Source organism: Phascolarctos cinereus, unplaced genomic scaffold (assembly GCF_003287225.1).
Source record: "Phascolarctos cinereus isolate Bilbo 61053 unplaced genomic scaffold, phaCin_HiC Scaffold_2;HRSCAF=192, whole genome shotgun sequence".
In the NCBI taxonomy this organism is placed as follows: Eukaryota; Metazoa; Chordata; class Mammalia; order Diprotodontia; family Phascolarctidae; genus Phascolarctos; species Phascolarctos cinereus.
Genome location: NW_027555625.1, coordinates 224210814 through 224237775, shown reverse-complemented (window position 1 = coordinate 224237775; position 26962 = coordinate 224210814). Strand labels below are relative to the sequence as shown.

At 42.0% G+C, this 26962-nt stretch overlaps 1 protein-coding gene across 1 annotated transcript in view; it reads right to left on the bottom strand.

Annotated features, from left to right (window-relative positions):
• The window catches only part of PTK2B (protein tyrosine kinase 2 beta), a 166719-nt gene extending 140658 nt beyond the window's left edge, over positions 1-26061 (bottom strand). The window contains 1 exon segment of the mRNA XM_020983973.2: positions 25858-26061. The gene's annotated coding sequence lies outside the window, so the exon portion shown is untranslated.
• Between the last annotated feature and the right edge of the window lie 901 nt (positions 26062-26962).

Sequence of the window (26962 nt, the reverse complement as noted above, 5' to 3'; positions counted from 1 at the left end):
TGAGCTGAGTTATCTCACTCCCAAGGGAGAACGCCTTTACTCTGTATTGTCTGATATATATTCTCCTATGTATACCTTCTCTGCTTTCTGTTTTTCCGCCAATTTGAATAAATGGGTTTCTTTGCTATTCACTGTGTGTGTTCAGTGAAGAACTGATATTTGGTAGAAAAGGGGTCAAGCCTTGGATATAAAGCTTGGGGCCTTCTTTCCCCCTCAAAATGACAAAGTAATCAGATGTTAGTTCAAATCTGATCATATCCCCTAGACAGATAACATTTAAGGGAGCAGACAGATATAATTCTAGCTTGGTACCCCCTCTCTCTGAGGAGGGTAGAGTGGCCTCTGGCCCAAACCTCCTGCTTCCCCTCCTGGCAGGAATAAAAGTCTTCCTTGGAGAAGGGTGGTGGGAGAAAAGACTAGAGATATCTATTCTGCCTCCCTATGAGCCACACAACAGCATGTGGGGCTCAGGCCTCACCATACATGGGCCTTTCTCTGCACAAGAGGCTCATTAACCTTACAAGAAGAACTCAAAGAAGTAATGAGAAGACTTATATGAACTAAACCAAAGTGAAGTAAACAGAACCAAGAAAACAACATACATGATGACTATAATATAAGTTGAAAGAACACTCCCCTACTCCCCTGCCAAAAGAAACCTAAGTAAATATTGTGTAAGTATAACGACCAAACTTATCCCTGAAGAAGAGAGGAAACATTACATCTCCCTCCCTCCATTCTTTGCAGAGGTGGGAGGCTATGAGTAGGGAATGTTGCATACATTGTCAGGTTCAACTGATGTGTTGGTTAGTTTTGCTGAAATGTTTTTCTTTAAAACTCTGTTTCTTTTTTATTCTGTTTCAAAGGATGGTTCTCTGGGAGGGGGAAGGGGGAAGGAAGGATACAGGAAGGAAAATGAAAGTGAGGAAAAACAAAAGATAACAGCAAAAATTAAAAATTATATATCATAGCTAAGTCCCACCATAAAGTCATAAACACCCACTGTCTCCCATGGTTCCTATGGAGCTAACTGCCCACCCTCACCCCAATTAGCATTGTTTTATCCAACATCATGTTTTTTATGGAACCTTTTAAAGACAGTTGGTGCAGAAAAACTGTATGAGGTAAAGGAACAAGAACTTAACAGATGCTATTAAGGGGGAGAAGGCAATGGCTGGAGGTTATTTGGAGGGTGGGAATGGACAAATGTAAGAATCATGTAAATGGAAAGAAATCTAGTCTGTAGGATCAGAAAGAAGAGGAAACTGAGGGCTACTACCCATGCCAAGGGGTTTATGAAGTTGACTCAGATACTAAAGGTATAAAACATTTAGAAATACTGGCCTGAGCAAAGTCCTAAAGAATTTTCAGGGCTGAAAATTCCCTAAACATTGTTCCTGAGTAGCCAGAGTTAACCAGTTTCAATCAAGCCTTGACATTCTTTGCTCCTTCCACCTTAGCCTCTTCTACCCTCTGTTCTTCCCCCTCCCCAATCCCAAATACTCTGGTCTAAGACATAACTGCCACTCATCTTCCCAGCACTCAACCTAGGGAAATAGTATTCAGTGGGAAAGAATGATGGATCTGGAACCCAGAGGATTTAGAGTCAAATCTCTTTAACACTTGCTACTTGGAATGACTTTGGGCAAGTCAGTAAACCTTCCTGGGCCTCAGTTTCCTCATCTGTCTTCCAATGGCTGGATTAATTGGTTCTCAACTTCATGCACTCACTCATTCATTCATTCATTCATTCATTCAACAAATATTTACTGATCACCTACTATATCTGTATGAAGCACTCTACTAGGTTCTGTAAGTGGTAAAAAGAAATGTCACACTCCTGACCTGTCCACAAGGAGCTTACATTTTAGTTGAGGCAATATGACACATGCTCTCAAAAAGATACTAGCAGTATAGTATATAAATGCAAATGCCACATGAGTATAAATGGTAGGGGATGGGATAAGAGTATATAGGGGCTCAAAGAAAAGAACAGTAATTGCTGGGGGTGGGGAAATTGGAGGGAAAGAAACAAGAAAAGACTTTTATGGAAGAGGTAAATGGGAATCCCTGGCATTTTCTAACTCCTTTATATTCCAATCCCTAGTTCCCCCATCTCTCTTATAGAAAGAGGATCTTCAGGTCCTGAGGATGCAGATATGCCAAAGCCTCCTTAAAGAAATGATTCCCAACTTTTTAACTACAAGGAACCCTTTTTAATACCAAAAAAAAAAAGATCATAAACTGCCCCATAGGATAGCAGCTATATCCTTTAATTAAGAAAGCCTGCAATGGCAAAAGGCTACTGTGAATTCAGTAATCAATCAACAAGCATTTATTAATTGAGTTGTGTCCATACCAGGATTGGAACTCAATCAATCAATGCCCAAGCACTTATTAAGACTTACTACGTGCCAGGTCCTCCAGATATAGGATAGAGCCTAAACCTGTGATTTCAATGATCTAGAGAACTCCCAAATGAGAAAAGTCCCTCTGCTAACATAGAGTAGTACCTCGTCTGCATTTTAGAGTCTTGCAGTTGCAAAGAACACCAAGAGGTTAAGCAATTTGCCTAGAGCTAGTATATGTTAGATTGTGGGAGCTGGCAAATTCTGGAATGTTCCTGTTTTTGTAGGGCACTCAACATTCACGTCCTTAAATAAAGTTTTGTTGGATTTTAAAATGTAAAAATGATTCTTAGCTGGGGCTGTACAAAAAACAGGCAGCAGGCAAGAGCTGTTTGGCCATAATTTGCTGATCTGTGGTAGAAACAGGACTTGAACCCATATCTTCCTGGCTTTGAGGCCAGCTTTCTATCCACTATTCCATGCTGCCAAAGACAAAAATGAAACAGTCCCTGCACTCAAGGAACTTACATTCTAACTGAATTTGCATTTTGTCAATCATAATAGCATCTAAATACATTTGAAAAATTGCATATGTCAATCCAAAACATATCATTTATTCAGTCCACACAGAAGTTATGTTTAGTTATTTGTTTCCCTAAAATGCTTAGACACAGTAACCCTTCACAATAACTTCATGGATCCCAGGAGCCTGCAGTTCCCAGGCTGGGAATCATTTTTCCATAATATTCTATGAAAGGTGATTGTTTGCCCTAGTGGTAAGTGCCCTGGTTTTGGAGTTAGGAGAGAGCTAAGTGCAAATCCCACCTCTAACATTTAATAGCTGTGGAACCTGGACAAGTTACTTAGATACTCTGTGCCTGTTTCATAATCTATAAAATGATGACAATGATAACTGTAGTATTTACCTTCCAGGGTTGTAGTAAGGATCAGAAAACATAATTATGCTCCTTATTATAGGAGGTCTTCTAGCAAAAGCTAAACAAATCATTGTCAAGTATGTTATAGTAGGGGTTCCTTTGGTGTATGGGTTAGACTAGATGGTCGCTAAAGTTCCTTTCAACTCAGCTTCTGTGATTCTATTATTCCAACTACTAGACAGAAAGGCTTCCTATTAGACAGAGTTCCTGAGCGGAGCCTTGGAGAAAGCTAGGCATTCAAAAAACGTTAGGAGGAAGTACCTTCTGGGCATGAGGAACAGGCTAGGCAAAGACGTAAAGATGGGAGAGCGAGTGCTGTAATCAGGAAACAGCAAACAGGCCCTTTTGGCTAGAACATAGAGCCCATAAAATGGAGAAACATGAAGTGAGACTGAAAAACTAGGCTCTGACCATCTCTTCTCGCCAGAAAACTGTGACCAATATGGGTGGTATCAGGGATGCTGCAATTTGCTCCCCTTGGATTTCTAGCAACTTCCTTCAGTCATGTCATTATTTCTGGCAATCAAGACCACAGAGAAAGTACATAAAAGCCAGTGGATTGCTAATCCAATAGAGGAAATATGCAATGACTCACCGAGAGAGGCTATGGAATCTCCTACCTTGGAGACATCTAAAATTGTATGACATATTCCTCAGTTGACTGGTTTAGAGTCTGTCATAGACTCATAGAATTTAGGAGTTGGAAGGACCTCAGAAGACATCCAGTCAAATCCTAGACTGACATCTAGTCAGACAAAAATGCTGTCTACCACAGCTTTTTTTTGAAGAACTACAGTGGTAGAGACCTCACTACTTTCTGGAGAATCTTCATCCATTTTTGGACTGATCTAGTGATTAGGATGCTTTTCCTTATGTTCAGACAAAATCTACCTGTGACTTCCAACCATTGCTCCTACCTCTGACCTCTGTGGTCAACCATGTCAACTCTTTGACATGACGGCCCTTCAGTAGGAGATGGTTATTAGGTCTATCCCCTCCCTGCTTTCCACTTTACCTAACTCTTCTCTTCTCTAGGCTATAGACCCCCAGTTCCTAGCATGGTTTCCAGTACTCTCATGATCCTGTTTTCACTACTTTGGACATAGTACAGCTTATCAATACCCATCTTAAAGCATGGTACTCAGAACCAAACAGAAGGCTCTAGATTGTCAGAGTTGAACACAGTCACACAATGAACTCCCATGATCTGGACCCTGGGCTTCTATTAATCCAGCCCTGCCTATAAAGAGATGTAATGAAGGGATCACAGGATGATAGGACCATAGATCTAGAGCTAGAAGGAGCCTTAGAAGTCATCTAGTCCAACCTTCTCACTTTGCAAATAAGGAAACCGAGGCCCAGAGAAGTGAAGTCACTCTGCCCACTGTTATACAATGTAACAAGTGGCAGATGTGAGATTTAAATGCAGGTCCTCTAACTCCAAGGTTAGCATACTAAGATCTCCCAGCTTGAGAGTGTTAAGGCCTATGAATGAAGCCAACCCCAGTGGAAGGAATGGAACCTAAGTCTGTCTATCCCACTTCTAACCCTCCCACCACCAAATAAAGATTTCCATAAGGAGTGACAAAAAGCTCCCAGTCTATTTTATTGCCACATCCAGAGACAAACTTCCCATGAGCCTTTGCTCCAACTACCACTGGCCTAATCTCCTGGTTGACTCCTTGTCAAGTGTGTCCTAACTTCTTCTTTTCTCTCTCCTTCCCCTTTCCTAGAGTGAGAGACTTGAAACAACATCCCCACTTGTTTCCTTCCCTGAGACTGCTTCTTCCCCACATAGCTTGCCTTAGCTGACTTTCTCATTCTCTCTCTTTATATCTCCTTGGATCGTGGATCTAAAGCTGGCCTGAAACTTAGAAGCCATCTAGTCCAACCTCTTCATTTTATTGATGAGGAAACTTAGACCCATAGAGATTTAATGATTTGACAAAGAACACACAGGCACCACAGTAAATAGCAGAGCTGGGATTTGAATTCAAGTCCTGTGACTTTTAAGTTCACCACATCACCTTCTTTTCTCTTACCTCATTGCTCCAAGGCCCATCTTATCATAGATTTATGGGATGCTAGCACTAGAAGGGGCCTGGATGATCTCTAGATTTATCTAGCCCAACACTTTCACTTTATACATAAGGAAACCAAACTATAAAGGAGTGGGGAGAGGCTTGTGCAAGCTTGTTGAGTTATTCTCAGTTGTGTCTAACTCTTTATGACACCATTTGGAGTTTTCTTGGCAAAGATACTAGAATGGTTTGCCGTTTCCTTCTCCAACTCATTTTACAGATAAAGAAGCTGAGGCAAACAGGCTTAAGTGACTTGTCCAGGGTCACACAGCTAGTGTCTGAGGGCAGATTTGAACTCAGAAATATGACTCTTCCTGACTGCAGGGCCAGCATTCATATCCACTGTGCCACCTAGCTGTCCCTTGTCCAAGTTACCATGTGTAATTAGTGGAAATCAGAATTAAATGAACATCTCCTGATATCAATAAACAAGCATTTATTAAATGCTTACTATGTCCCAGTCACTTTGCTAAGTACCAAGGACACAAAGAAAAAGCAAAACAAACCCTGCCCTCAAGAAGTTGACATTTTAATAGAAGAGTCAATATGTACACTAACAGGTATACATAGAATGCTCCACTATCTCCCTTCCCAGCTCATGAGAATTTTTTTAAAAGAGGACTGAGAAGAAACAGTGAATGATTTGGTTCTAGGCAAGACTACCATGATGACTCTCTTCAGAGTAGAAATAAAACTGGTTTTGGAAGTCAGTGGTTCACAACCAGTTACTGCAACTTACTACCTGCATGCTCTTGGGCAAATCGCTGAACCTGGTCCTTAATTTACTAATATGCAAAATGAGTGGGTTGAGCTAGATGGACTCTGAGGACCCTTACAGCCCTAAATCTACGATCTCAGAGCCTCAGTTTCCTCATGTGTAAAATAAAGGTCTTGGGCTAGATGGCCCCAAAGATTCTTTCCAGCTCTAAATTTAAAACCCTCTGATTTCATGATTCTGATGACATCTTCACAATCACACAACTGACTGAAAGGCATTGTAATCACAAAATCCCACTGTATCTACTGTATGCTGATTAGGGGGGAAAAAAATAAAACATTTGACTCTATAAACCAAAATCTTCAAACATAATGTCTCCTGCATACATGTAAAAGTTGATAGCCCAAGATTCTGTAACAGTCGCGACCACAAGGCCTAAGTGACTCCCTACGAATATCCCCATCAAGCCAGGCACCCAATTAGGGAGATAGATATTTACCAGCAGTGTTCACTATCATCCCAGAGTGCTGTTCAAATAGATAGGGGATCTCCTATTGACCAAAGAGGTTCTGTGCATGCTCCTGATTGTGGATGACATTGTGCTGCCGGAGTCTAGCCCGAGTCCTACAAAAATTCCTTCAATGAGCTGGTCACTCAGAAGAGCCTATCTGAGTAATCTGAGCAAGAAGAACCAAGTGCATGAAAAATTACCCGGGTTATGACATGTACCTTGGGCAGCGCTATAGAGGGACAGTGAACTGGACCCAAAAATGAATAGAAGGAAGAGATCTCGTGGGATTGTACTGGGGACGTAGCTAATACTTAGTATTGTACCTCATAGTCGGCAACAAGGAAGTAAAGGGTCTCAGGCCGATCACTGCTAGACATGCCTGCCTTTTTAATGCCAATACTCTCCCTGTGATGCCCCATGACAACAAACCAGAAAAATCTCAAAAGAAGCAAGCCATGGGGAGACTTAGGACGGGTATAGGAATGATACAGGAGCAAAACAAACAGAACCAAGAGAAAAAGCAATACAATGGCCACAACAACTCAAAGGAAAACAACATTAAAAAACAAAGAGACAAAGCCCTACCAGAAGTCCCATCAATGCCAGGATCCAATCTTCACTTTAGAATGCTAAAGGTAAAACATACCTCCACCTTCCTAGCAAGTGTGTGGTGGTCTCCAGGTGCGGAACGGGGCATCTGTTGTCAGCTGTGGCCAATGGGTTAGGGTCTTTTTTGCTTAACTATATTTCTTTGTTACAAGGAAGGGTTCTGTGAGGTAGAGGCATTAGGAAGGAATAGCAATACAGAGGAAACAAAAGCTTCAGCATTATATTTAAAAAGAAAAAACAGATTGTAAAGGGTAGAGAGGAGAAAATTTGGGGAAGGGTTTTAAAGAAAGAAATCCATAAGAGGAAGAGATGAGGATTTATATGATTTTAAATGTAAAGGATGGATTTTAGGATAAGAAAAGGATACGTATGTTAGGATTGGTTGGTTGGGGAAAAAAAGACACCAAATTAATGCTTTATAATTAAAAGCTTTTTGCAGTTCTATCCTGTTGAATATAGTTTTGCCTTGTGTTGGATCAAATTACCACTGATAACTGGCTTGAGATGTGGCATATAAGACACGATTAAAGATCTATCTATCTATTTTCTAAAGTACAGATCTAACTACATCACTTTCCTACTCAATAAACTCCAATGGCTCCCTATTACCTCCAAGATAAAATGTAAAATCATCCATTCGGCATTTAAAGCTGTTTACAACCTGAGACCTTCCCACCTTCCCAATCTTACTATATTTCACGGCCCTCCATGCACTCTATTATCCATCTACACTGACCTACTTGCCATTCCTCAAACATGGCCCTGCGTCTCCCATCTGGATGATTTGTACTGGCTGGTAGTCCATTATTCTTGGAACGTTCTCCCTCCTCACCTCTGTTCTCAGTTTCCCTGGCTTCCTTCAAGACGGATCCCAAAGTCCTATCTTCTGCAGGAGGTCATCTCTGTCCCTTCCTTTACTGTCACTCCCAACTACTAGCGCCTTTTCCTGAAATTAGCTCCCATTTACACTGTAGATATCTTGTATGTAGGCAGCAAGGTGGTGCAATGCACAGAGCACTGGGCCGTCATGAAGAATCACGTTCCTAGGTTCAAATATGGCCTCAAACACTTACTAGCTGTGTGACCTTAGCCAAGTCACTTAACCCTGTTCACCTCAGTTTCCTCATCTGTGAAATGAAGGAAATAGCAAACCACTCCAGTATCTTTGCCAAGAAAATCCCCAATGGGGTCATGAAGAGTCAGACATGACTGAACAACATCCTATCTTGTATGTACATAGTTATTTTCATGTTGTGTTCCTTATCAGAACATCAGTTCCTTGAAGCCGGGGGCTATTTTTGTCTTAGCCCTTAACACATTGCCTGACACAAAGGAATCACTTAATAAATAACTGTTGACTGACTGTTGCCCAACTGTTGCCCAAGGACTGTACCAATAGCCACAAAACATGAAAAGATCCACAAGGTGGCCTTCAGTGTTCTTGGCAGATCTCTTATGGAGGATTTCCAAAAAGACATACATAAGAATCTTACAACATTTGAGGGCATGGATGGCTTTGGCTCTATACTAGCAGAGTTAGCAGTCATATGACTGAAGCTTTTATGTCATGCTGCCATCTTATGAACAAGTAAGAGAAGAGAAGGTCTTCAAGGCCACCCCATGAAAAGAATCCACGGCCCTTGTACTGGGAGGACTGGGAGACCAAAGCATTGGTACATCTAGGAAGGTTGCTTCCTGACCCCATCTCTTCTGAGTCCTGTTTCCATATCATATAGCTCAGGTCTTCTGACCCTTGACCCTTACTACTATATCAAGCTACCACCTATAGTGAGCTTCTAACCAATAACTTACACCTTAGCAAGATGGGGGCAATCAGGCTGAAAGTGAGAGTAAAATTGGGGCAGCCAGGTGTAATGGATAGAGCACCAGTCTTGGAGTCAGGAAGACCTGAGTTCAAATCTGGCCTCAGACACATAACACTCACTAGCTGTGTGACTCTGGGCAAGTCACTTAACCCCAATTGCCTCACCAAAAAAAAAAAAGTGAGAGTAAAGTGCCAGAGGATACTCATAGAGTACACTAACTTCAATTCTATTCAACAACCATGTATTGAGATATACTATGTGTACTTGGCATGGTTATAGGACTACAGAGACAAAAAATAACTGGTCCCTGACCTCAAGAAACTTACATTCTACTGGGTAATACATGTTCAAAGATAAATAAATAAAAAAAAAAAACAAATACAAAGGAATTTGGAGGAAGGACTGGAGAAAACAGCAAAGGTTTCTCAAAGGGAGTGACCCTTGAGCTGAGCCTCAAAGAGAGCTAGGGGTTCTAAAAGGTGGAAGTGAAGAGGAAGAGCATCTAGGTTCCATCTGAGCTTCAAAACTTTGCTATAATTTCTGATTACCACTCTGGGCTATTTTCCCAGTGAGATAGTAAGTACTTACTACATGCCAGGCACTGTTAAACACTTAAAAATAATATCTTATTTAATCTTCAAAACAACCCTGCAAAATTAGGTGCTATTATTACCCCCATTTTACTTGAGGAAACTAAGGCAAACAATGGTTAAGTGACATGACCAGGATCATACAGCTACCAAGTGTCTGAGGCTGGATTTGAACTTGGGTCATCCTAACTCTGGGTCCACCACTTAATTCACTGCATTACCTGGCTGCCTGCGGTTTGACCATGGGGCCACTTCTATAGTGAAGTCCTTCCAAGGTCCCTTTGTGCATGGATGTCAGATGGGAACTTTGGAGGTCTGGGAAAGGAGAGGCTAGTTTGGTTAGATGTTTCTCACAGCTACACAACTAAGGTGGGAGATGGAATGCAGTTAGGCCAGAAGGTTGAGTTTGTGAAGGGAAGCGATGTGCAATCAGTCTGGAAAGACAAGCTAGATCCAGAGTCCGAAGGGCTTTAAATGCCAAGCAAACAAGTTTATATTTTATGCTAGAGGTAATAGGGATCCCTTGAAACATCTTGACCAGAGGAGTGATATGATCAGACCTGCATGGTTTTAGAATATCAATTTTGGTCACTGTGTAAAAGATGGATTACAGAGAGGAGAAATGTGAGGCAGACACCAATTAGGGTTAGGAGATTATTGCAACAGTCCAAGCCAGAGGTGAAGAGAACCTGAACTAAGGCAGGAAGGACTACCTGCCTACATCCTACTTGCTCTTCAAGGCCTAACCTCTTCCACTTTTGTGAAGTCCTCCAGACCCATTCTGACCCAATGCGGCCTCTCCTTCTTTGGAACTCTTAAGCATATATAGCCTGTAGCACCCTGGATTTCCCTATTTTGTTAGTTAATTTGTTCCTGGTCCTGTCTCCTCAGCTAAAGTATAATCTTCTCATGGGCAGGAACTGTGTTAAGCAGTAACTAATTGCTTTATACACCCCTGCCCTGTGTCATGCTTGGCACTCGGCTGACAAGGGACAAACAGTTCTTTTTTTTCCCCATCTAACCAGGAGTGTGCAAGAAATGTTTAACAACCAATTGGGGGGGGGGGTGGAGTGGGAGCAGGGGAGGGGTAATGTATCCAAGACTTACTTTTAAGTTTAATCTGCATCATTAAGATTTTCCTATCATTTTATTGTCTAAAAATCAACAAAACAATAAATCAAGCCTGGATTTGTAGTAGCTGCAGATTTCTGAGGTATAAAGACTCACACTGAAAATATAATAATGGGGAAGGGGTACAGTACAGTACTGGCTCCAACAGGCCCCTGGTCAATGGCAGTGTGAATGGAGAAATGGGGAAGGATGCAAGAGATGCTACAGAAATAGAAGCAACAAGCCTTGGCAAATAATTGGGCCTGGAGGGTGAGGGAGAAGGAGAGGGAGAAGGAAGAACAGGAATGACTCCTAGCTCAGGAACTTAGATGATGACTAGTGGAGACTGGGACAAAGACAAAGCTATCTAGGGGCAGCTGGGTGGTGCACTGTATAGAGGACCAGGCCTGGAGGCAGGAAGATCTGAGTGCAAATTCTGCCTCAGACACTTACTATCTGGGTGACCCTGGGCAAGTCACTTAACCCTCAGTTTCCTTGTCTGTAAAATGAGCTAGAGAAGGAAATGGCAAACCACTCCAATATCTCTGCCAAGAAAACCCAAAAGGGTTCATGAAGAGTCAGACATGACTGAAAAATGACTAACCAGCAACAAAGACAATGAAATTAGGAGTAAGGGTAGGTTTGGAGAGAAAGATAATGAGGCTCAAAGGTGGGACTAGTAATAGATGAATAAAGAGGGGCAGTAAGTAGCTTTGAAAGGAGTGGCATTGGGGCCATTTACCTCCCTCTGGCACTACAGGGATGAAGGAGTTAACAGATGCCAGGAGGGCAGAAATCAAGCTCAAAGTCTACTCACCAAACACAACTATCACCAACTGTATCTTCTCTAACTGTTGGAACAAAGTCCAAATTATTGAAAAAAAAATCAAGCCCTGGGACGTATTCCCTCCCCCTTCTTCCACTGCCCAAACTGTGTGTCACTATCCATCCCGGAGATTCTTCATGCCAACCATCTCTCCCCCACCCCCATATTGCCTTTCCTTGGCTCTCCAGACCAGTCCAGACCTGCCAGGCAGCAGGTATTATGGAAGACTGGCAGAAGGGAAAGGAAAGAGGACTCAGCAGGATTAGCAGGAGTAAATGAGTGGATTGATCCTTGAGGTCAGGGCCAGGAATCACCAATTCCTTTCCTCTGACTTTTATTATCTAAATTGCTGCTTTCACTGGGAGGTGGTTTAGCCAAGGGAAAAGCAAAGCTGGAGTTAGAAGTCAGGAGACCTGGGTTCTAATCCCTGATCTTCCACTTCCACTAATGAGCTAAAGTCTGGGGAATGAGGAAGACAGTGTCTGGGCTGGGTGAGTAGTGCATGACTATTTATAAAACATTAAATCACACTTTCCCAGCACTTCAGGGAGTTAAATGGGAAAAAAAAGAGCTGTTTGTCCCTGATCAGCCGAGTGCCAAGCATGTGTATAAAGCAATTAGTTACTGCTTAACACAGTTCCTGCCCATGAGGAGATTACACTTTAGCTGAGGAGACAGGACCAGGAACAAATTAACTAACAAAATAGGGAAATCCAGGGTGCTACAGGCTATATATGCTTTAAGAGTTCCAAAGAAGGAGAGGCCACATTGGGTCAGAATGGGTCTGGAGGACTTCACAAAAGTGGAAGAGGTTAGGCCTTGAAGAGCAAGTAGGATGTAGGCAGGTAGCAGAATGGTAAAAACAATGGCTCTCCCTTTAGAATAAAAGTGGTAATTGTTTTACTTTGTCTAAGTATCCCCAGCCTTGAGTAATCACTGCAACATAGTGACTATCACAACATAGTGATGATAATAATAATAATAAGCATTTATGTAGCACTTTAAGGTTTGCAAAGTGCTTTATGAATATTATCTTTTTCATTCTTGATCATCACAACATTCATGGGAGGTAGGCATTATTATTATTATTATTATTATTATTATTATTCCCATTTTACAGATGAAATCACTGAGGCAGACAGTAGCCAGATTTGAACTCAGGTCTTCCTGATTCCAAGTCCAGAGATCTATTTACTGTGCCTAGTAGGCCCTCATTAAGTGCTTGTTAGTTGATTGAGGTAAGAATATCGGAGTCGTGGGGCACCTAGGTGGTATAGTGAATAGAGCATTGACCCTGGATTCAGGATGACTTGAGTTCAAAGCTGACCTCAGACACTTGACACTTACTAGCTGTGTGACCCTGGGCAAGTCACTTCACCCCATTACCTCACACCCCCCCCTCAAAAAAAGAAAGAAAGATGAGTTTAATCTAAGAGTGTGTGGATGGGAATGGGAAAAGAAGAGCTGGATATTGTTTTAAAAAGTCTGCAATCTTTAATGATTGATTGGCTGTGGACAGTGGGACGTAAGGAAGAATGAAAGAATACTGACATTTTGAGCCTGGATGACTGGCTCAAAGAAGTCAGGCCTTCGAGAGAATGCAGTTAAGATGCTGAGTTGGTTGAATTTGAGGGGATGATTAGACACTTGAATAGAAATGTTAGGCATTTGAAAGACAAGCTACTTGAGGCAATTGGGTGGAATAGTGGATTAAGTGTTGTACTTGGAGTTCAAACAACCTGACTTCAAATCCTGCCAGACACCAGGTGACCCTGGGCAAGTCATTTAATTCCTCTCAGCCTCAGTTTCCTCATCTGTAAAATAGAGATAATAATAGCACCTACCTCATAGAGTTGTTGTGAAGATCTAATGAACCACAAAATATATGTATAGGGCTTAGTAAATCTCAAAGTACAAAACAAATGCTGGCTTCTGTTGTTTCTTGTAACTGAAATTATGAGAGTGGAGTTTGGGACAGAGATCTGAACTAAAGCCATACATGCAGAAGTCATCTTCACAGTAGCAAGTTCTCTTAAAAGATACATGGAAAATGAGGAGGCCCTGCAATTCAGAGTGCTAGAAGCTCATCTTACGGAGTTAAATAAACTTATATAATCACATCATTTCAGTCAGAAAGGACCTCAGAAGTCACCTATTCCAATCCATACCTGAATAGAAATCCCCTCTATCCAATGAATGGCCCGCCAGCCTTTGCTGGAAGTTCTCCAAAGTGGGGGAAGATACTGGCTCCCAAGGCAGCCAATCCCATTTAGGGATAGTTCTAATTTTCTTTCTTAGTCAAGCCCAAATTTGGGCTTTGCAGATCTTTGCAATTTCCACTCATTGTCCCTAAGTGTCCCCTCTGTTTCAAATAGAACAAGTCTAAGGTATTTTCCCTACATTATTTTTTTTCTCCTCTGGGCTAGTCATTCCCAATTCCTTCTGCATTCTTGCATTACATATGGCCTTCTTTCAAGGCACTCCACCATCCTAGTTGCCCTCTTAAGGAGTCTCTTTTCATCTCTCTAATCTCTAACGTTTTTCCTAAAATATGGTACCCAGAACTGAATTGAATACTCTTGATATGTTCTAGCCAGAACAAGGCACAACAGGATCATCACCTTTCACTCATTATGCTGCTGTGTTTTGACTGACTCACTAAGCTTACAGTGCCCTAAAAGCCCCAGATCTTCTTCCTGTAGGAGACCACAAACACTGACTTTCAATGCATACGTGGCAAAGATAGGATGGCACAAAGGAAACAAAACTGAAATGTGGATTATTTGAAGGAGAACTTCTTCCTAAACCAAGAACAGAGTAAAGGAGAGCAGGGTGGGGGGGAGGGTAGAAGATAATGTCTTAAATAACCTAGACAATCTTGCCTACCACCCCCCACAAACCCTATAACATCCAGAGTGACCTTAATACCCGAAGTATCTAGTTAGCTGAAAGTAGAAAATGGTTACTCAGAATCCTCCCTCATACCCCCAAATCAGCCAGTAGACATTTCAACACCTCCCCCAACCACCGAATAAACAACTGACCATCAAGAAAATGTTTTAAATCGTTGTTTATCTCCTAAACACATCAGTTCTTCAAGGACATAGTCTATACCTTCCATATCTTCCACATTGTGGGTTACTCTAAAACATTTATTACAGAATATTTTTGTAGCAAAAACTGCCCCCCACACATAGCATGGAGTGTTGTTCTGTGGCTCAAAGGGAGGCATAAAAGACATCTCTAGTCTCTTCTCCCCACCCGCCCAGCCTTCTCCAAGGATGAAGAGATTTTTATTTCTTGCCAAGAGAAACAAGAGATTGGGGCCAGAAGCCCATCCCCTCTGTTCTTCTCAGAGAAAGAGGATACCAGGCTAGAATTATATTTATCCACTCTCTTAAATACTATTAGTCTAGAGGATGTGGTTTTCAGGTTCAAGTTAAACTTTTGATCACTGTTCATTAGGTCCAGTAGCAGGACCCCAAGCTTTATACTCAAGCTCCATTCTCACTAAATACCAGTTCCATAATGAATACATAATGAATACATAATGAATAGTCAGTAACCAAGAAATCCATTTACCCAAATTGATAGCAAATCAGGTAGCAGAGAAAGCATGCATAGGAAAATATATACCAGATAATACAGGGTGAAGGAGCTCTCCCATTGGGAGTGAAATAGCTCATTTCAACCAAGAGAGACATTCTAGATCTCAAAGTCTTTAGCGTAACAATCTAGGGATAGGGACATGATGGAGACACTAGCTCCTCTCATGAGAGTTCTTCCTAGAGTCCTGTTTTTCCTTCAGTAACCTGAAGTGATCTTCTTTCTCAAAGCTGGAAGTGAGAAGCACCCACATTGACTATAGAAGCCAAAGAGACTAGAAAAACCTGGCTTTCTTCTCTTTCCTGTTCTGGACAACTCCACCTTGGCCCTTACATGAGTTTATTTCTACCAGTGAAGAGAGTCTCATAACAACTTCGAGGCTTGGGTTATATTTTATTTCTATAACTCCTTGCCTTTAAAAAATCCAAAAGTTCTTTCATACAAAACAACACACCTCCCATAACCTTCTTGCATCCTCTCGTGTAAGTTCCTTGAAGGCAAGGACAGGATTTTTTTGTCTTTATGTTCCTAGAAACCAGAAACTAGCCTCAATCATTTTGGGGAAGGGAGTGACTTGAGATTTAATGAGTGAATGGAGTGTCTGACGAGGGCCTTTCTGTGCCCTCTGGTATCTTCTCTACAATCTGTAGTCTTGTAGGACCATCTACAGTTATCCTGATCTACACCTTGCCACTTGACCCAGATGACTCCAGAGGAGAGAGTGAGGCTGGTGACTTTGCACAGCCCTCCCTCACTTAAATTCAATTCACTTGCATGTCATGGCATCCCCTTCCTGATATCAGGGTCCTCTTCAAGAGCAACGGCCAAAAAAAAAAGAAAGAAAAAGAAAGAAAAATAAAAAGAGCAAAGGATAAACGACAACAACAACAACAACAGTCTTAGGAAGTTTCCTGAGTGGTGAGTGTCACACAGCCAACTTGTGTCAGAGGCCAGACTTTAACCCAGGGCTCCCTGACACACACTCTGCTGCTAAGCCACACTGCTCTTTGGCCTTGAATATATTGGGCATTAAATAAATATTTGTTGAATTGAATTGAACCAAAAAAAATTCAAAACACTTTAGAACTAGAAAAAAAATTATCTAGTCTCAGTTTTTCCCTCTTTGCCCTCCCCTCATCTAGTGTGATAAATCTTGGAACTAGAACCAAGATCTATGTTTGAATTCTTCCTCCTTCCTGTTAGCTGTGCTATCTCTCTGAGCCTCAGTTTCCTCATCTGTAAAATGGAAATAACAAAACCTGTCATGCTTATCTCACAAAACCATTGTGTGTATCAAATGAGATAACATATGCAAATTTCCTTGTATACTTTAAAGTGATAAATATGTATACATAATATATACACACATATACACACATGTGTGTATATATGTGTACATATGTATGTACATATGTGTGTGTATCAGTGATCATCATTGTTTTTGTTCTGCCTTACCAAAAGACCAGGAATTAACCTCCTGAGAATGTCTTACAGAAAGGCAATGGCAAAAAAGTGACCGGGAATCCTATTTCTGGCTGTGCCATTCTTTCCACTGCAATCAACATCCCAACTTCTGAGATTCAGGCAGAAACTCCAGAGAACTCCAGGAAACAAAAAACAGAATAAAAGCTCAGGTCTCTGAATCTGAATCCCAGTTTCACCAGGGAGATCCTGTGTGACCCTATTATAAGTCATGGCTCCTCTCTGAACTCCATTTCCCTCAATCTTCATAATAAAGAGCTAGAGGAGGAAGTGGAGAAGGGGGTCAGAGCTGAGAACAGCCAGAGCCCCAGGGTGAAGATACTAAAAACAAATGATCATCCGGGCTCTACTTGGTCAATGGCAGAATCCTTTGCACCTGAATTATACCACAATTTTCTGACCTCTGGCTTCACTGTACCTGCATTTTAACAGGGTCTCCTTGGAAACAATGTTTCATTAACCCAAAGGAATGGTCTGATGGGGACAATTGCATACATAACATCAAAAAAAATGGAATCAGTCAATAAATGCTTATTAAGTTCCTACTATGTTCCAGGCACTATGCTAAGTGCTGGAGATAGAAAAAGAGGCAAAAAGACAGTCCCTGCCTTCAAGGAACTCACAATCCAAATGGAGGTGGAGGAAGGTAAAAATTTTAGTGCCTGTTCCATCACCCCACATGGGGAAAGAAAGGGAATGGTCAGTAAATAAGCGGTTATTAAGCACCTACTATGTGCCTAGCACTATGCTAAGCGTTTTACAAATATTATCTCATTTGATTCTTATAACAACCCTGGAAAGGAGATTTTATTATCCATTTTACAGATAAGGAAAATGAGGCTGACAGAGGTTAAGTGACTTGCCCAGGGTCACACAGTAGTAAATGTCTGAGGCAACACTGTAGTCAGGTCTTCTGGCTCTAGGCCGGGTGCTCTATCCATTGCACCACCTCCACTGACATAGTTAATGATTTTGTACCTTTTCTTTGTGGAATTGATCAACTGAAGTAACTGCCTTGAGCTAGAAGCCAAGCTAGAAGGTCAAAAGTTATTCATCCATTCATTCATTTAGACCACCCCAAAAACACTTAATTAAGAATCTACCCTGTGTGTGATGCTTGAGATAGGAAGACAGAAACAATCTTTGCCCTCAAGAAGCACGTATATATGTGTGTGTATATATATGTGTGTGTGTGTGTGTGTGCATGTGTGCATGTTACATATACAAATATGTGTGTATACATATATAGACGTATATTTGTATAAACATACCCATGTACGTATGCCCCAAAGGGAGGGGAAAGTCTGAGGAATGGTCCAATTATGGTAAGAACTGTGTATGTGTGCATGTGTGTGTGTGTGTGTGTGTAGAAAGACAGAGAGTCATTCTCTCTCCATATGTTATATTATAATCTGTATACATACTTGTAATATATATAGTACATACACATGTATACTACAAAGTGTATATGCATATATATATATACTTTGTAACATATGAGTGTTTCCTTTTTATACAGTTCATACATACACACAAAAATAGGAAATATATAAAAAGAAAATGCAAAGTAATATGGAGAGGGGAAATGGAGGAGCTGGACAACAGTGAGAATCAAGAAAAATCTGCAGTGGGCAAAATCAGTTGATTGGATCCTTGAAGGAAGTTAGGGATTAGGTTCTGATGGGATACCCCCTTGTTCCCCAAACTGGGGGATTTCAACTCAGTATAAACCTTGAGAAAGAATTTTAAACATTCGTTTGAAAACTATTAAGTTCCAAGCCTCCAGTAAGGCTATTAAGTAATAGATAAAGAGAAGCTCTCTAGAGAACAAAGGCTCCAAAACCCACAAAATTAGGAACTAAAAAAGTATTGAGGGCTCAAAACATCAGTGGTGGAGGTAAATGACATTAACAGACTTGAGAACAAGGGGTAGGAGCAAGAAAAATAGTAACCATTCTCATTAGTAATAATAACTGAGATTCAGAGAGGCTGATAGAGCCCTTTTAAGTTTGCAAAATGCCTTGCATCTCACTTGAGCCTCACAACAACTCTGTGAGGAAAATACTACAGATTTTATTGTCCCCATTTCACAGGTGAGACTGGGATAAAGAGGAGTTAAACGATCTTGCCAAGGACTAAAGCTTCTAAGAGTCCAGAAGAAGGCTGCTTTAGCTAGATGCCCCTAGAATGAGTCAGGAAGGGAGGTGGAGGTTTGCAGCAGAAAAAGCACTAGTTCTAGAGACAGAAGGCCTGGGTTCAAATACTGCCTCTGAAGCTTACTACCTATAAGACATTGGGCAAGTCACTTAACTTCCTTTGGGCCTCGGTTTCCTCATCTGTAAAGTGAAGGACTTGGATTAGATGGTCTGGAGTCCCTTCCAGCTCTAGATACTATTAGTGGGCTATCTGAGCCTTAAAGAGTGGGTAGGATTTGGGCAGGTAGCAGAATAGCCCAGATGGTTCCTCTATTAGAAGATAAGGCCCTTGAGAGCAGTGATTGTTTCATCTTGTTTTTGTATCCCTAGCCTAGCATAATGCCTGAAACAGTAGACACTTGGTATATGCTTGTTGACTGGTTAAAATCAGGAATATTCAAGAGAACATGCTGCAAATAGCTCAGAGAGACACATGAGGAACAGAAGGAGGAACAGAATCAAAACTCGTTCATTCATTCAAAAAGCATTTATTAAGCCAGGTCATGTATTAGACGACAAAGATACAAATACAAAAAGGAAATCGTTCCTGTCCTTGAAGAAGTTCTATTTGACTGGGAATACATTCTTTAAGTAGCAAACATATTTATACCCAACAACCCCTCACCATTCTAAGTAAAATTGCCCACCATTTTACCATCTTCTACACAGAAGGGGGAAAGGGACAAATGGGTAGAGAAAGGTTGGAGGGAGGGACAGTGGGGGATAGAAGGTGGGTCATGTGAAGTCCTGTGTCCAGAATCCTGGGGTACCGAGGGGAGAGAGGATCCTCCCATGGTTTGCTAGCTGGTGGCAACAGCAAATCAAGGAGTTTGTATGAGGAAAAAAAGGACAAGATAAAGAAGATCCAGGAAGCGAAAATACAGTAGACTGGCATGATCCAATTTTGCTACAAGGTGACTTGGAGGCAAAGGAAAACATTTAGAGTTGGCAAAGATCTTCTGGGTCCTCTGGTCCAATTCCCCATTATTTTATACTTGGGAAAATTGAGACCCAGGCATATTCAGTACATGCCCCAGGTAGAGAGCAACAAGGCCAGAATTTGAACCCAAGCCACTATCCTAGTCTACTTCATCACAATGTCTCCCTTTTCCAAAACCCAAGAAACTTGCCCTCCTCTAAATGTCCCTGTTCCATAGTCAATAATAACTAGTGTATTCTGGAGGGGAAAAAAATAGTGAAAATGTGATATTAAGGCTCTGTTCTCTTAATCAAACTGCCATCTGAGTAATGATTATACGGGAAACAGCTGAGTGACTCAAAAGGCTCTCCCATCCCCCACTTCCACCCCCTCAGACCTCTCCCTGAGAGCTGCCTGCCACCAGAACACCACCACAAAGGTACAGCCACCATCTTTTCTGGCCTTGAAGCATTTCAAAGGATTGCTTCCGATCAGTGGGAAAAGCTCCTTACTGGTGGGAGGCGGTGGGGGCTGGGGAGAAAAGAATCAGTCCTGGCATTACTACTAATAACAGTAGGCCAACAAGCGTGAAAGGGCATAATTAGTGCTCAATTTCTTCTCTGTGGACAATGGACAGCCTCTGGTGGAAACAGACCATTCTGAGACTCAAAGGAAGAAACTCCACTTTCTCCTCGTGTCTCTAATCCTCTGTTCCTTTTCCTTGTCAGATCCTCTAGTCCTAGAACTGGGGACATCAGCAAAGACACTGGTGACTCTCTCACACACGCACACACTCACACACCCTCATATACACATTCATACTCATACACACACACACACTCACGCACTCTCATATACACATTCACACTCATATACACACACACACCCTCATATACACATTCACACTCATACACACACACACACTCACGCACTGTCATATACACATTCACACTCATATACACACACACACCCTCATATACACATTCACACTCATACACACACACACACACACACACACACACACACACACACACACACACACACACACACACACAGAGTTTCTCCTTTCAAACCTGACAATGTGACCAATAAGGATCATAGATCTGGGAGGGACCTTGAAGGCCATCTAGCCCAACCTCCTCATTTTATAGATGAGAACACTGAAGCCCAGGGAAGTTAAGTAGCCTGCCTGAAGTCAAATAGGTAATAAACATCAGAGGTGGGATTTGAACCCAGGTCCTCTGACTCCTGGGCAGCTAGGTAGTGCAGTGGAAAGAGTGCCAGACTTGAAGTCAGGAAGACTTATCTTTGTGAGTTTAAATCCAGCCTCAGACACTTACTAGTTGTGTGACCCTGGGCAAATCACTTCACTCTGTTCACCTCAGTTTCCTCATCTGTAAAATGAACTGGAGAAGGAAATGGCACACTACTCCAGTATCTTTGCCAAGAAAACCCAAATGGGTCACAAAGAGATGTAACTGAAATGGCTAACAATAAAACCTCTGACTCCAGAGCTAGTACTTGCCAGTACCCTTTCCATGAGCTTGGTTTAGCTCTGTATTCTCAACCCCAAGTAGTCTTACATCAATTAAAATAGTTGACAGTGTAATGGCTGGAATGTCAGACTTAGAATTAGGAACACTTGAGCTCGAATCCTGCTTCAGAACAATGACTATTTTACTCTGGACAAGTCACTGGATCCTTCTCAGCTTCAGTTCTCTCATCTATAAAGTAGTAAATTAGTAAAGTAAATTCTAACGATAACAAAATATACCTCAAAGGGCTGTTGTGAGGAAAAAATGAGTTAATGTTTGTAACATGCTTTATAAATCTTAAAGCATTATATAACTATTAGTTAATAGTAATAGTAACGGCAATAATCATTCTGGATTTCAAATCACCCTGTGTGGCCATGAAATAGCCCTCAGTAGAATGGCTAGGCTTAGATCAGATGACTATGTGACCTTCAGGGAAAACCTAGGTTCTTGGGGTATCCATTTGTACTTTCAAAAGCAGCATGGGCTCAGCCACAAAGGGAGTTGATCACATAAGGCTCTTCTACCTTATCTCATGTTTGCTGCCCACTCATGTGTTAAACCCAGTACAGTACACAGTGGAGCCACAGTCACTATTATGAAAGGCTGAAACACTAGAGGAGTTATAATGTCCCCAGTCTGCTGAGGGTCAGAAGTTTGGATATTCCTTCTTTGTCTCATCTGAACAAGAGGTAAATCACCATGCCTTCCACAAAGTAAGCTATTTGATAAATGTTTGTTGAAGGAATGAACAAATAAACCAGTGTCAAACTACATTACCAAGGCATGAGGGGAGATACCAGAAAGAATTTCCTGATAGAAAAAGATATGAAGAATAGGTAAGGTATATTCTGTCTGGAGCCATGAGTTCAGTAACAGCCTCTAGAAGACTCTCTCAATCCTAGAAAGGTAGTGATAGAATTAATTATGCTTCAAGAAAATTCAAAACAGCAAGTATAGCAATCATGATCTCAAACAAGGCAATAGTAAAAAAAAAAATAGAGATGGTTAAAATAAACATGGAGAATGTATTTGCTTTAATGCACCATCAATAATGAAATAATATCAATACTTAATATGTATGCACTGAATGGCATAGACCTAAGTACTTGAAAGGAAACTAACTGAACTACAGGGAAAAATAGACAATAAAACTATGGTAGTTGGGGACCTTAACATGCCCCTTTCAGACCTAGAAAAAACTAACAAAAATAAAATTATAAAACTATTAAGTAGATAAATGGAATTTTAGAAAAGTTAAATATAATAGCTCTATGGTGATTACTAAATGGGATTAGAAAGGAATATAAATATTTCTCAGTTGTCCACAGTACCTTTACAAAGGGCAGGGATGGTAGAGTATTTAGAGGTACATCCTTTAACTATCAGCTAGGTGTCACAATGTATAGAATGCCAAGTCTGAAGTCAGGAAGACCTGAGTTCAAATCCAGCCTCAGACACTTACTAGCTGTATGGCCCTGGACAAGTCACTTAATCTTCTTTGCCTCAGTCTCCTCATCCATAAAATAAGCTGGAGAAGGAAATGGCAAACCACTCCAGTGTCTTTGCCAAGAAAACCCCAAATGGGATCACGAAGAATTGAACATGATTGAAACAACTGAAAAACAACAACAACCTCATAAAAAGGAAAAGCCCAGAGACAAACATGATTTCACATGATGTTTAACTTCTTCTGGCTCTCCTTATAGGATCAATAGACCCCTCCCAAGTTTATTCCTAAAAAACATTCCACAGAGAATCAGAATCATAGCTCTTGATCACACCATAAAACTGATGGCTGATATGTGTCTTTGAGGCAAACAGAATTCACCAGAATGCTAGGGACTTGCCTCTCTAGGAACCCCAAGTTTACTTCCTTTCCAAGGAGAGCCCAAGGCATGAGGTGGGAATATATATTGGGGGAATTACATAAGGCCCTAGCAGAAAGCTGGAATTCACTAATGAGATAGGAATAATTATATTGATTGTTTACACATTACTGTGCATCCTTGATGTGTTTTCCACATTTACTGTGGAGTGAAATAAAGGCTGTCCTGTTCCTGATAACACATCATTACCTTGAATGTTTGTATAAAAGTTGGGGACTCTTTTATCCACATTTGTGGAAATCTGCACAAGATATACTTTATTTTTAAGATTTCTAAGATTCAAACCCAGCTAAAGACAAGATGATGCCCTCTTATGGAGGGCAGCCTCCAAGATTGAGCTCAGTCTGTATAAATACAAAGCTTTTGGTACTGGACCACAAGTAATATATCCAAAATTAAGAACAGTTCCACAAGGCATAATAACCTCTGTAAAACTAAGCATTGTCTCTACCTTCTTCCAATGAACTATGAGCTTCCCCTTCCCTCCTGCTGGGAGGTGTCCCACCCACACCTAATCCCCTCCAAAAAGAGACTGGGATAAGTATTTTGAACTGCAGTCCAAGAGAGAGAAAAAGAATTCTTGCATCCAGATTTCAACATAATATACCCTCTCCTCAGTCAAGGTTCAGCCTACCACTCAAAGAGGCACAATAATATTGTAATATGTGTTCTTTGTGCCTAGTAAAGAGCCATAAATCTTCTGAAAGATAAGTATAAATTGTATTTAAGGAACTCCAAGCACTTCTTGGCTACTTATTATCTTAGACATCCCCTCCCTGAGAGATGGGCCAAGATGTCACCATGACATTCTAAGTCCATCTTCCTATGATCTTCTTTTTTATCTATTTATTTTTGAGTTTTCAACATTCACTTCCATAAGATCTTGAGTTCTAAATTCTCTCTCCCTCTCTCCCCTACCCCCACCCCAAGATGGTGTGCAATTTGATATAGGCTCTACCTATACATTCATATTGAAAATCGTCTTTTCAACCCTAAAGGACTCTCTCAATAGTTTACGTGAATAAACTTAAGTCCAGGCCAGGGAGGTGTCTTCTCAAAGGTCATAGGGAAAATCAAGGATGTAGCTTAAAGAAGAACTGAGAATTGATTCTCAAACCAGAGATCTGTCTCCTGGAATCTCTCTCCTTGAACTGAGCACTGCCCACATTAGCTGCCCTGGCTGTATAGCATCCACAGCTATTCTTAGAGCCAGTAGTGTACCTGGGAAATCTTGAGCCTGGTACAAAATGCCCCAGCACTGTCACATTAGGAATAGCAGGGAAAGGAGTAGATCCTGTCTGTGTCACCTTGGGCAAGTCACTGAGTATCTCTGGGCCTCATTTTTCTCATCTGTGAAATAGCCTAAATAGCCACTACATGTCCCTTCTAATTCTGTAGCTTTGACCCACTGATCCTTCAACCTAAACTAGAGCCTTAAGTATCATTTGTGTACACTGGTCAAAGCATTAACAGTAAAATGTCTTAGTTCTGGGTAGTTTTCTCAGCCTTATTGAGAAGTCAGAAGGGGTGGGAGCTCTCTCTCTGTTCCCCCTAAACTTACTGCCCCTAGTATAACTGGGTTTTTTTAAGCCATCACCCTCCAGTCAAAAGATAACAAATGTTATATCCACATACTGATGTTGACCCAGCATACATAGTGTGCCACCCTTCTGGCTACAGCCTGCACTCCAGCACCTGGAGGGAGCCCAGGTGTGTCAAACCCCCATCCTCTCTCTGGGAGAGACCAGGAGGTAAGGGATCTTCATGTCATGTGACGGGAGCTAGGGCAGGTGCTAGAATTCGGTGGGCATGGAATATCACCCATATGTTCTGCATTCACCCACCAGAAGGATGCAGCCATGGGCTTTGCCCACGCACAGACTGACAGCCAGAAGAGAGGGAGCTTAACCCTTTAGCAGCTACCAGAAGGAATGACTTTAAGAAAAGTACTGGCCTAGAAGGTGTTAACTTTGTCCCCCAGCAAAGAGATCAAGCCCCATAGATACCACCTGCTTTATGATACCATGTTCATAATGTTCCCTGCTTAAAGAACAAGAAACAAGAAACTAGGGGCTGGAGAATATGGGGGTGGAGGGTGTGGGAGGTGGGGATGGAAAGGAGGGAGAGAATATAGCTAGAAGGCTTTTTAAGAAAACCAGAGGAATTAGAGGGAGAGAGAAAGGGAGCATTGATGTTTAGACAAGCTGTTGAGATGGAACTGAGGCTGAGCCCTGAAAGCCCCTGACTGGGTTTAACCATCTCTCAAACATAACTTCTAAAGACCCATGGGGGTCTCTGAGCCTTCATCTATATATAACCTTTTTTCTCCTTCCAAGTATATCAAGTGAACCAAAAACATATCCAGCCCCACAGTCTCAACTCACATCCCAAAATAGGTTCACCTTTTCCTTGCTGAACATACCTCAGGCACAGCCAGACACACACACACACACATAAAGCCCCTCCCCCAGACACACCCCCGCCCAGTACCTTTGGGTTATGAATTCCTGGTCCTCCTCCTCCCAGGAACTACCAGGTCCTCTGCACTGCGCCCCCTGCCCAGTCCCGTCCAGGTAACCAGAGCCACAGTCCAGACCATTCCACTGAGGCAAAACCGACAACTTTCCCCAACCGCCCCCACCCACCCACTGGAATTAAGAGAGGGGAGACTCACGTGGAAGGCAGAAGTGGCAAAGAGTATGGTTCTTCTGGGGGTCTCTCCCAAACTGGAGTTGGTAAGGTGGGGGATCTAGCAGGACAGGTAAGGGGCTGAGTGGTTAGCTGCTTCACCCGGTAGCTGCCTGTGCAGAGTGAGAGGAGAGCTGACAGGTTTTCCCCCCTTTCCTCCTCTGAGTTGCTAACCACACCCCTGCTGCTCTGCTACCCACTTCCTTAAAGGGCTGGGTGTGTTGTATGTGTTTGTGTGTGTGTGTGTGTGTGTGTGTGTGAGCGTGTGTCTGCACCAGCCACTTACCATAAACTCTGAAATAGAAGCTGCTGTCGAATCCCGGAGTTGCTAACAGCGACCTGAATGGAAATTCTGCCACTGCCACTCATTCAAAAGGAGGGGAAACTCTGAAGTTTTCCGTCTTCATGAGTTGGGCCCCCTAGCTCTTACCATGCTATCCCCTATTCCTCTGTTCCTCACTTCTGACCTCTGGAAAACCCACTTTCCAAATTGGGTTCAGGCTATGGCCAAGCTTTGGACATCCAATCAGGGACCTGGAATGCAGCACTCCCGGGTTCTAAGCCCTCCCACCCCATTCATCATTCTATGGCGTAATTCCCTATAAGAGTGTAGATTCAGAGCTGGAAAGAACCTCAAGGACCATCTAGTCCGTACTTTCAAATAATGAAACTGAGGCACAGAACAGCTAAACGATTTACTCATGGTCACACAGGTAAGAAATATTCAGATTTGAACTTGATCCTCTGGCTCCCTCCCAATCCAGTGCTCTTTGGAGACCCCTTTAGAGGCAGTTTCCCTTTCCCCCTCACTAGATAGGCAAAATTCTGCCCCTCTCCCAGCCTTCTTTTAACGTCAGCAGGATACAGTGGAAAGAAAGAAGAATTAGGAGACGAGAGTCCCGGGGTCTCATCCCCGTTCAGACCATATAGGCAAAATTCTGCCCCTCTCCCAGCCTTCTTTTAACGTCAGCAGGATACAGTGGAAAGAAAGAAGAATTAGGAGACGAGAGTCCCGGGGTCTCATCCCCGTTCAGACCCTGATGACTAGCTGTGTTATCTTGGGCAACCTCTCTGGAACCCGGCTTCCTCAC